The following is a 12,051-nucleotide window of genomic DNA, read 5'->3' as shown; positions in this document are numbered from 1 at the left end:
GGATCCTGCCTATTTGTAGGCAGTGGTATGCAAATGCAGGATGCGATTGGCGATCGTTGATTCGTCAGCTCGTCGTCAGGCTGCAGGCTAATGATTGGCTCCAGTTCTTCTCTCCATTGGTCATATCCGGAGAGCAGTTTTCCCAGTACATCCTGGCTTCTTTAGCCTGGTTTCGTTTTTTCTTTTAAGTTAATAATAGGAATGCAGATTAATTTGTGGAATACTTTTGAATATAAATCTAATAATGACTCCCTTTTGTGTTTTGTAATGTCAGAGAGGTAACCTACTTTGTAACATGTTCAGATTATTTTCTATTGTTTTCCTGGATAGGCCACAGCTTTCAGTGTGCCTCTTTGGCATGGTGGCTATTCTGATTTGAAGGCTCTTGAGACCCTGCAGACTCGAGAAATTTTTCTTCCTCTCTTAACCATAGAGAAGAATCTAAACTGGGAGGTCTTTTCCGAATAAAAGTTACGAAGAGAGATTAATTTTATCTGAATGACCCATCTCTACGGCAGGTCAAACATCTAATTACCAAACATTGGCTCTTCTCTTTGCTGTGTGAAGTGTATTCCTTTACTCTTAAATGTCAAAGTCCAACCCTCCTTTAGTTCAGAATATATATATATATATATATATATATATATAAAATTTTGCTTGTTTGGGGAATTTCCACGTGTTGTGGAGTCTCTATATGTTCCGTATAAAGTTGGTTTTCTCCTGTTAATTTTTTAATGTCAAGCTTCAAGGAGATTTGAGGGGTCAGGAATGCTTGCTCCCCAATGGTTGGCATAGTTGGCAGGATTCTTTAACTCCGTGGATATTGCTTGCAACAGTCCACGAAGCAGCTTAGAGATCCTGGGACATCTGCTATATTGCTGGCAGCAGGTAAGTTTTACCGTGTCAGCCTCTTCCAATCTCTGTGGAATCTAATGGAGCAAGAGTGGTGAGACTTCTTTTCTCTGTCTAAATTTAGATTAGCAGGAGAAAATATTTGTGAAACTAGTTCCTTGGGCTAAGTGACTGCTTAATTTGGCAGAGTACCCTTTAGTAACTAACTGATCATTTTCCTACCAGATATGGTCTCTGTGTTCCTTTGTCTGCATCTTTTATGTTTTTTGGGTATGTTGCTAAGCTACTTCTTGGAAGTCAGTGCCCCATTTACGGGAATGGGTTGAGTGTTTGAAAGCTGTTAAGAGTGCTGGCTAGCTCAGGAAGCCTCCCATAATAGGATACGTTGGTCACAGAAAGGATTATATTGACTCTAGGTGACTCCCAACCTCAAGGAAATCTTTGTGAAGTAAGTACACTGCAAAACCACACAGTGTTCCATACCCACAGGAAATACCTCCTAGGTATCAGTGGGCTCCAGGAGACCCAAGGCTTAGATCTGTTAGTATTTTCCTTTTGTCTTGCTCTGTGTCCTAAGAGCTTGGTGTCTGACCAGTGTGAATATTCACTTCGGTCTCCACCATCTGGTGGGTACACTTACCATGGTGCACCTTGATGGTCAGTCTAATAGATGGGGATCAGATTTTTCTCTGTCTAGCTGTGTCACCTCCCGAAAAGGTCATTCATTACCAGTAATAAAACCTCTGAAGGTGAGACCCTTTAGATGTATATCAGTGGGCCATATGCTTGGGAATGATTCACGACACTATCTTGGAGGTTTAGAGATAAAGTTCCTAAAGGAATTGTTAAAGTAGACTTACAGGATCCTGGTTGGGGGTAGGAGGGGGTTGGTCAGGCTAGGATTGTCCTTTGCCCTTAGCAAAGCCTTAAGGTGGAGGTCAGTTGAGTCCTTAGAGGAGAGCCACTCTGACTGTTTCAAGGGCTTGTCAGTAGGTAAGGAAATTTAATGATTTTCTTCTGCCTCTGTTTCCCACATCACTATAACAGTTCACAATTGCTTATTACCTAGTTTTCCCTAGAAATTAAGGTTTCTAAGTATTAAGAATTAAGTATTAAGTATTAAGAATTTTAAGAATAATTTAAACTACTGGAAATTAACAACTCTATGTGAGTAAAGTAAGAAATGCATTTTTGTAAGAAGAAGTATGAGTAATAAAACTATTTGTTGAGGGAAAAGAAAGCGTTAAAGCAAGACTGATTATTTATAGAGGTGATGAGGGAACAGGAGGCTGGCTGAGGACAAAGCAAAAGCTGGTGCCTTGCACCCCCCCCTTCATCCGCTCCCCTCCATAGGTGTAGCATTCCTCAGGCACCCCTTGACTGCCATAAAATGATAAATAGTTAACTTGCTAAGATCACAATCCTACAAGACAGGAGTCTCCCTTGGTTTGCAAATGTCCTTGAGATTACAACAAAGAAGTTACCTTATCAATAGCCCAATTTCCAAAGACACAGAACTCAGTTCCTCAAGCCTAATGTTACCCTCCCCTCCATAAAAACCGAAGGAGGTGGAGGTAGAAATAAAGTTAAATTTCTTCTAAACCTAAATCTCATTAACAAGGATGCTTGATAGCAGGAATGTAACATTCCACCAGACTCCCAATTGTCTTTAAACCTAAATCTCATTAACAGGGATGCTTGATAGCAGGAATGTAACATTCCACCAGGAGACTCTCAATTGTCTTTACTTGATAGTAACTAAGCCTTCAATATTCTGATAGTATTCTTTGCCCCAATAGCCCTTTGTCCTCACCTACCCAACTCCTGCGTATATAACCAACCACCCCTCACAACCCGGGGCAGCAGCAGCTCTTCCTGCCCACGGGTCCTGTCCCCGTGCTTTAATAAACCACCATTTTGCACCAAAGATGTCTCAAGAATTCTTTCTTGGTCATCAGCTCCGGACCTCAGCCCACCAAACCTCACCTAGGTTCTAGAACTTCATCAGAGGGAAAATTTAGGTCAAAATCTGAGTGTTAAATAAAGATGTACGTTTATGGACAAAGCCTCTTTGGAAAGAAACTTTATGTGCAGTCAGTACTTGCTGAGATTAGGATGAATTTGAATAAGCAAGTAAGTTTTAATACCAAAATACACTGGTGCAAAGTTTTTGTTTTCTCTTTTTTTTGAAAGTACAAAGTATTCTTAAACTATTGCTGTGCCCTTCATGAGAAATTGTACACAAAAGTTTTCTTTACCTTTTAAGTTATTTGCCTTAAAAAAACAATGATTCTAAGTTTGTCAAAATAATTTCTATGTTTATCAGGTCTTTGATTACTTAAGAAAATAGAGTCTTAATATTGAAAGAGCTAAATTTTACTCATAACTACATAGCCTTCTATATTTGCCTCTGTTATCTTCTCTTGCTGGTTTGATTAAGTGGATAATTAAATACTGCTTCATAATGATGGTGGTCCTACTTAATGAAATGTTCAAATCTTGTGTTTTTTCTTAGACATACTTTCTACAATCAAATTCTAAAATGAAGTCTTTCGACCAGAAGCTAAGTGAAATTTCCCACCAGGCCCCAGGAACATTAATTTTTTTTTTTTTTTGGTGAGCAATAAAACTAATTAGGCTTATTTGGTATGTGAAATTACATGGGAAGCATTGTCAACAAAGTGATATTAAGCCCTGTTAGATTATATTTATGTGGATTTCTTATCTAAAATTATGTGAAATTCCTAGAAATCTGATGTCTTGATATGTTATTAACTTTAAGTGTTGTATGTCACAAAAATAACCAAATTTCCTTGTGAGCTGCATTGTAATGAACTTTAACCAGATCCTTCACTGTGCCCATCTTTAAGTCTTTTATCATTTACAGACAGTTTTATTTTTATTATTTTTTCAAATTTATTTGTCAGAGAGAGAGTACACAAAGCAGGCAGAGTGGCAGGCAGAGAGAGAAGCAGGGTCCCTGCCGATCAAGGAGCAAGGAGCCCGATAGGGGACTTGATCCAGGACCCTGGGATCATGACCTGAGCCAAAGGAAGTGGCTTAACCAACTGAGCCACCCAGGCATCCCTACAGACAATTTTAGTTTTACTCAGGAGCTTCTTGCTAATGTGCTTCATCTTTAGTGATACTCATGGAAAATATTCTGAGTAGAGGTTTCTGGTAAACTTAAGATCATAAAACTGAATTACATTGCGGTGCCTGGGTGGCTCAGTCGGTTAAGCATCCAACTCTTGATTTCAGCTCATGATCTTGGGGTTGTGAGAAGAAGCCTGATTAACATTCCCTCTCTCCATCTGCCCGCCCCCCCCCCACACTCTTTCTCTAAACAAACAAACAAAACCAAGAGCTGAACTATGTAAACATTTTCAGAACTGGTGGAAATGTTGTATTCAAACAGAACAAAAATTATTAATAACATGGGATGGAATGAATTGAGGAAGATAATTATACTTTTTATGAGTCTTTGTTTCAAACATTACTGACTTTTAAAAAATTGTTTCGCTTTTTTCCAGATTTAAGGAAACATCTATTCTTAAGCTGACATATAGCAATTTGACAAAATACACCTTTGTGAACAAATTTTTAAAAATGTAGCTTTTCTCCCTACCTGAATGCTCCAGAAAATCTGTGAGAATTCTTTTATTTTTGTGGCAGTTTATTTATTTGCATAAATTCAATAAACATTTGTTTTCCTTGTGACAGACGTAATTGGAAACAATAGGTATATTACCAAGGCTTTGACTGAAATGTCATATTTGAGAGACATGCGTAGACTCAGATATGACCAGACAGCTTTAAGGAACTAAGGTTGAGTTTATGGAGACAATAAGCCCCTTGGAAATATCACCCTGATACCTTGCTTTCAGAATTCCAAACAATCTTACTAGGTGAGTAGAGGTTACCTCCCGGCAGGTGCAGGAACCTCAGGATATTCTGGGAACCTTGAGGAGAGAGAAACTCACCTACACCCAAATGTGTAGGTATTGCAGGTCAAGTCTGATGGCAAGGATTTGGCTGGGCTTCTGGCCTTGAGAGGCTATTAAAGGTTCCATCTGGAGATTCCTTTGAAAAGTTCCAGCAATGCAGGTTTTAAAAAATCTGTAGGGTCAACCATGTTCTTGGAGGACTTATATAAATAATCAGGCCAAGATTTTTTGAAACTAAAAAACTTATTTTGAAAACAAAATACTGTTAATATAGCTCTCTTTGGTAAGAATGAGGGTGGGTAGAGAGAGAAAATCTGTTTCAATAACACGTCTTTGTAGATATAAGATTTTAATACTATTCATTGTAAACTGAACTAGATAAGGATTTCCTCTCACATTCTCCAATTCCTGTCTACAAGTCTCCAAACTAACACTTTGATTTTTCTTCTGTCGGGAGCCAGTACAGGAGGCCTACTCTAAGAGCTGTAAGGGACTGAATATGATTGGCTGTTCATTTAGGTCCACTCTCGCGGGAGGTGCATGAGCACTGCATTGTGATTGGGTAACACTGCCTGTATAAAAACGCATGCGCCGAGGGTAGAGCGGTAGAAGAAAAAAGCGATTAAAGAAGAAGGTTCGCTGCTACGTGAGTCTTCGAGTCGTTCTTGCGGGCCGAGAGCGACATTCTTCCATTTTTCTGACTTTGAATTTTTTGAGAACTAAAACTTCCTTTTCTCCTGAAGCCCTGGAAAACTAAGTATAAATAACCTGATGTAAAGAAATTGCCATAAAGCTCATGCATAGACCATTTTTGTCCTGTTGCTCTATGGCCCACTCAAAAGATCACCAGCGACACCTGAACTACAATCTAGGAAAATCTGTCAGGTTGCCAGTAACTGCTCTCACTCTAGTTGAAGATGCCTCCAAACTGACATCTTGAAGTCTTCTCAACTGGCTATCCTGAGACTCAAAAAATGGATTAACATTTGCTTTTGTTTCCATAGAAATGCCTTTTATATAACACCTGGTTACTTAAACCACAGGCCAAACTTGGAGAATATAAGTGGATCACAGGCTCCTGAAGTGAGTTTGACCAAACTGAACTACTGTCAGGACTAAGAGACTAGATCAAGGAGATGAAAAAACCTATCTGCTCAACTCTTAATATGAGAAACTCCCAAGGACATTTAGATGGGGAAACTGAAGGGGCTCAGGACAGCCCTCCCCCGACCCAATGTGCCACTTGGCATGTGCATTATTTTGAGCTAAAGACACTTGATACCCAGCAATCTCAAGAAGATTTTTGTCTCTCCCTTAGCCAAACAGAAGAATCTAAATTGGTGGTGTTTCCTAGAATAAGGTTTATTAACAGAGATAAATTTTATCTGAGTGACTCATTTGTATGGTAGGGCAAACATCTAATTACCAAACATCTGCTCTTCTTATCCCCCGTGTGAATTACCTCCTCTCCCTCTGGAGTCCGAGACTCTTGCCCTAGTCTCCTTAGTTCACAATAACATATGTACCTTATTTTGCCTATTTTTGAAATGTCTGCATCTATGTGGATTCCTCGTACGTACAGTATTAAATTTAAATTTCAACTGTTAATCTGTCCCATATCATTTGGTTCCAGTCCAGCTAAGAGGACCTTGGAGTACAGAGGAATTCTTCTTCCCTGACATTGGAGTTCTGGAATATGTACAGTATTTTATCTTTTTATGATGCTTATTATTTTTCTATAAATCAAAAACGTGTGTAAAATACGAAATGTATTATATAGTGTGCCTCTTGAGTCTGAAAACAAATCATGCATGGATTTAAAAAGTAATAATAAAGAAAAAAATAAGGGTGAGGAGAAAATATGCCTGGAAAATGTTACCAAGAGATAGCAAGTATAGCAATATTAAACAATTCTAAGGCTCAAAATATTAGTGGCGATAGACAGGTACACTGTAAGGACTTCTGGTTCCAGTGTGGACAACAAGATATTCTGGAAAGCCATCTTGAAGCAAAATAGCTAAGGGCTTGAAAAATGGTAAACACATATCACAGCCCAGATAACAAGAAACAAAGGAAAACTCCCCAAATCTCCCAGAACAATACACACCTAGGAGCTGAAGCCTGACAAACACATCAGACTGGGTTCCCTGGGGGCAAATGTCATTAAGATTCTGCACTTTTTCAATTAATGTCAGCCCTTTGGGGAAAACAGGATTCTAGGCCTTTCAACTGAACTGGAAACACCTAGCACAGAACCAGGGCTCCTGAGAAAGCTTAGCCTTGAAGGGGAAAAAAAAAATCTAACAAAAATTTCTAAAAAGGAAACCTGTTTGCCTCAGAGGTGGCGCCATGGAGAAGGGCAGAGGAAATTTATAAGGATTTCTCTAAAGACCTAGAGTCTGGACTTTCAGTGAAAGCTTGAAATTAAAGGGCGATGGGTGCCCTCTAGTGCCTCATGGAGGTAAACTTAAACCTCTTCAGGAAGGAAGCATCTTTAACCCAAGTTACTGGGTTACACAAGTTATCTATTATCTACCTATCTATCACCTAACTATTCATGCATTCATTATTTATTGAGCACATATTACCTGCCAGGCATTCTCCTAGAAATTTGGGGGTGTCCAAATATAAACTCATAATAAATGTGACCTAATACAGGAAGAAACCACACTATGAAGACTCAGGCTCCCTCCCCCCCCAAAAAAATAAAAAAGAAGATCCCCTCCTTTTCCCTCAGACATATAATGTCAGATATTGAAATTGTCAGCTAGAGATGGAATAACACAGGCAAAATTCAAGGGACATTCAAAACAAGGTCCATTTTTAAAACTAATGAAAGAGAACTTCTGAAAGTGAGAAAGAACTATAATCCACAATGACAAAGTAAAAATCCACTGATAGGATGTAACATTCAGGGCCCTCACGCACCTGACCACACAGCCACTATATATAGCAGGAAGTGCCAGAATTACATACAACTTCATGTTTACAAGTACAGGCCAAGCTTTTAGCATCCGACTCTTAGAATTTCATATACCAACCAAGGAAAATGCTTATCGTTATAGAAAACTGAACATGATAAACATACTTCATCTGTGACTTCTGCAGCTAACGTACACAGAATATACGATTTATTACAAGGTACACATTTCATAATTTCAAAATTTCAGGCTTGGCTTCAGGAAAATAACAATAGATACAAAGAAACCAGTTTCATATATACTGCACTCTATCATCATCATCTAAAGAGCCACAGGAAAAATTTCTCTAAGATGGTAAAAATAAAAATCTTTCTCACATGCTTCCAAACTAAAAGCAGTTCTAAAGACATGGATTAGAATGAATACCATAAAAAAAAAAAAAAAACATGTAATATTCAAACATTCGCAGGAAATGCTCTAGAAATCTGCGGACCGTGAGTACCGGGTGTGCAAGCCGGCTGCCCCGCGGAGTCCACTTGAGGGTCCCTCGGCCACAGCAGAGGGACGGGGCCGGCTCACCCACAGCCGGGCAGGAGGGTCACCAAGGACACTCCTGTCCTGCTGCTCCGGCGGAACAGCACTCGGCCCGGCGTTCTTCTCTGCGGACCGCCCAGTGTCCTGTGGCGAAGGTCCAGCCTCAGCTCTGCGAGCCCGGGTGACCAGCTTCTGCGCACCAGCAGGGGGCGCCGCGGGAACCCGCCCAGCCTAAGGCGACCGGAAGCCGCCAGAAGACGCGCGACCCCACGGGGGAGCCGGAAGGACGTAATGTGCCGTAAGGCTCGTTGGGCGGGACGGGTGCGGAGAAACGGCCCAGTGAGGGGGCGGTGTGGAGGGCGTGGCCATGAGTCAGAGGGTGAGGGGGCTGGGATTGTCGGCGCGCAGGGCAGTCTGCACGCCTGCGCGGAGGGTGGCTAATGGCCGCTGCGTATTTGTAGGACTTTGCAGTCAGTTTACACCCGAGTGTGACTGCGTTGGTGTTTGGTACTAGTATTTCAAGGAAATCCCCTCTTCTGGTTGAAATCTCAGTTCTGTGGCGCGAGTCCCCGGACCGGCAGCACCAGCAGCACCTGGGTAATAGAGAAATGCAAACTATCGGATCCTGCTAGAGATCTAGCGGGTCAGAATCCGGGAGGCGGGCCCAGTAGTTTACAGACTACTTCAGGTGATTGGGTGCACGCTGGAGTTTGGGACTGCTTTGAAGTGTCGCGTTTCCCTTAGTTCCGATGCTGGGGGTGACTCCGCCTATGGCAGCTGAGCTAAACCAGGCCGTTTACCTTCCACAGGGCTTAGGTCTTACCCACTCCGACTTGGACGCCGGAGGATAAAGGGAAAAATAAATTGTATGTCTGGAAAGGCGAGATCTAGGAGAAGGATTGGACTCGACATTGAATGCAGAATTCTATGTCTCCAGATTTTATTACTCATAACATCTCGTCTACAGACGTGTGGCCCTCACTTAGACTTCTCCATCAAAGGTACTCGTGGTAAATAACGAATTCCCAGTCGCTGGGCCTGTAAGGAAGTAAATTCTATTTTTATAATTAGAGCAAAACCACAGCGAAAATGCTAAAACACTTTTATTTAGGCTGTTTAGGCTCTCCTGATGAATCAGTCAAAAACAAACCATGGTGGGTTAGATTTGAGCAGGATATACACACTAATCAATCATTCTCAGGCAGATCAGACTTTTATACTTCATAAATTGTATGAGCTCATCCACATATTCCATTATTGTTTGCATTCATTTCTTCTCTGCATTCATCTCTCTCCTATAATTGAAGGAATAAAAATGGTTTATTTCTTCCATACCATTTTGCCATCAGTATTGATATTTGATGTATAAGGAAGAGTTCTTTTAACACATATTCATAAGCTATTTATTCCAATATTACCTATGCCTTAGTCATCTTTAGCATGAACAGATGTCTCAAACCATGCTTAGTCAACAGATATTCCAGAACAAGGTGATCTTTGTTCCAGATCCCCGCAAATACACTTTTTGGGTTGGGATTTGAACATTCAAAGCTCATATTTCTCTTTAGTTTTGGCCCGAGAAGAACTGACTACTCTGTTCTTATAATTCAGTGACTAAAGAAAATACAGTAGTTGCTAACAGTTGTTAAGTGTATACTAAATGTCCATAAGCATTTTAAGAACTTTACATGATTTATCTCGCTTCGTCCTTAATAGTACACTACTTCTTAGAATTATTTTGTTATTGTTGTATAGATGTGAAAAATAAGCTTCCAAAAGGCTGAGTCACTTAGTTTATTGAACCATTGCAACAACTCTCCTGGGGCCTCTATCTCTGCTCTTATAGTATATGTGTACTTTAATAAGGTATAATTGCTGCAAAACCTCATTGAGAGCCCATTGTGTGCCGGGAACAGCCTTAGGCATTAGGGAGTCAGCAGCAAAAAAGACTAACCATATCGGTGGAGCATACTGTCTGGAGAATGGAAAGAGGAAACAAGCAATACACAAATTCTTATCAGTTTTGCTAAGTATAATGAAAAATGAACAACACAAGAATGGGATAGAAGGGCGCCATCTTACTTGTGCTGGTCAGAGGGTGTCTCCCAGATGTGGTAGCATTGTAATCCACCCACTCACCCCAACACCCGAGAAATGTGGGGAGTATTTCGTGTGTAACAGGTGGTACACCCAGATGAAGCATCCCAAACATGACAAGGTCTATCCCCTCATCTCGCTCTTTTCCCTTTCAGCTTTCTCTGACTAGCATTCTCTGGCTTCTCTTGGGTCTTCAGGCTCTGTCTCTCCTTTCATAGTAGCCATTTGCTTCTGTTTTTTTCTGAGTCTCTCTCCATTTCTCTCACCTTTATTCTCCCCCCTATGCTCTTCCATCTTTCCTAAAATGTAGCCATAGCTTGGTTGTGAGACATAATGTTTTGTACTTATGAAACACAGCTTAACCTTCATGTCTGAACTTATAGACAAAATTCCAAAACGTTAGTCCTTCACTTTTCCACAATTCCTGGTAGCAGGTGTCACGGTTATGAAAGGAAAAGTCACTCAAATGCTGCTGTTCAAGTAAAGCAAAGAGAACCTTTCTCACGTGTAGCGCCACGCACTCACGCCAGCAAAATGAAGGTCAGGAACTCAGAACTTCCCCTGACATTATGTCCACTTCTCCTCAGTCTTCTTTCCTGCAGCCAGGGTTTGGAAGGCAGTTGGGAGTATAAGTGAAGGAGGAGACTGCTGAAGCCGCTCATCTGAATAAAGTACAAAAAACAGCCTTCAGGAAGAATGTTCCTGGGTGGCTCAGTTGGTTAAGCAACACCTTCCATCGGGGTCATGATCCTTCAGTCCCTGCATCAGGCTCCCAGCTTCATAGGGAGTCTGCTTCTCTCTTTGACCTTCTCTTCTCATATCCTCTCTCTCAAAAAAAAAAAAAATAAATAAAAAAAAATGCTTGGTATAAAACTTTTGGGTTCACAGTCGATCTAAATAGCCAAAACTATGGAACAGAACCATCAAAAAAGCATATAGTTGGAGAATTCAAGTTATGGTCAATGACAGATATCTAATTCATAAAAATGTAGATTTTTTTAGGACTATGTGTGTAGTAAAGCACTAACGTTTTCCAAAGGAAGGTATGGCCTTTGCTTTTTGCTGGGAGGTGATGTCTGGGCTCTTGGAATGTCCTGCAGCACGAGAATATCTGTTTAGGAAGAGGCCTTGGGCTGCATGGGAGAGTGTAATGTCCTTTATGTTGCAAGCTTTGGGCCATGTGGCGTCAGGACTTCCTGCAGAGGAACTGTGGGCTAAAAGATCATGCACGTGGACAGCCAACAGTCAACCATGTTTATGTGATAAAGGCCTGTGGTTGGCAATGTGTATTGTGTTGTTGTAATGTTGTGTTGCAGGAGGCATTAACACTCCCCATACCCACAAAGGAAAAGGATTACTAGAAGCTCTGAGTTGGGACCCCTTAAAGACTCTGTTCATGTGCCTCTTAGCTTGGTTTATTTAGAAAAAAAATTTTTTTTGTGCTCGCTTCGGCAGCACATATACTAAAAAAAAAGGTTTTTTAAAATTGAATTTAATTAACATATAGTGTATTACTAGTTTCTGAGGTAGAATTTAGTGATTCATCAGTTGCATAGAACACCCAATGCTCATTCCATCAAGTGCCCTCCTTAATGCCCGTCACCTAGTCACCCCATCCCCCACCCACCTCACACTCCAGCAACCCTCATTTCGTTTCCTAGAGGTAGGAGCCTCTTATGGTTTGTCTCCCTCTGTTTTCA

Source organism: Mustela putorius, unplaced genomic scaffold (assembly GCF_011764305.1).
Source record: "Mustela putorius furo isolate JIRA1106 unplaced genomic scaffold, ASM1176430v1.1 tig00000594_pilon_pilon_pilon, whole genome shotgun sequence".
Taxonomy (NCBI): domain Eukaryota; kingdom Metazoa; phylum Chordata; class Mammalia; order Carnivora; family Mustelidae; genus Mustela; species Mustela putorius.
The sequence above is the reverse complement of the archived record's forward strand: the minus strand, read 5'-3'. Positions refer to the sequence as shown.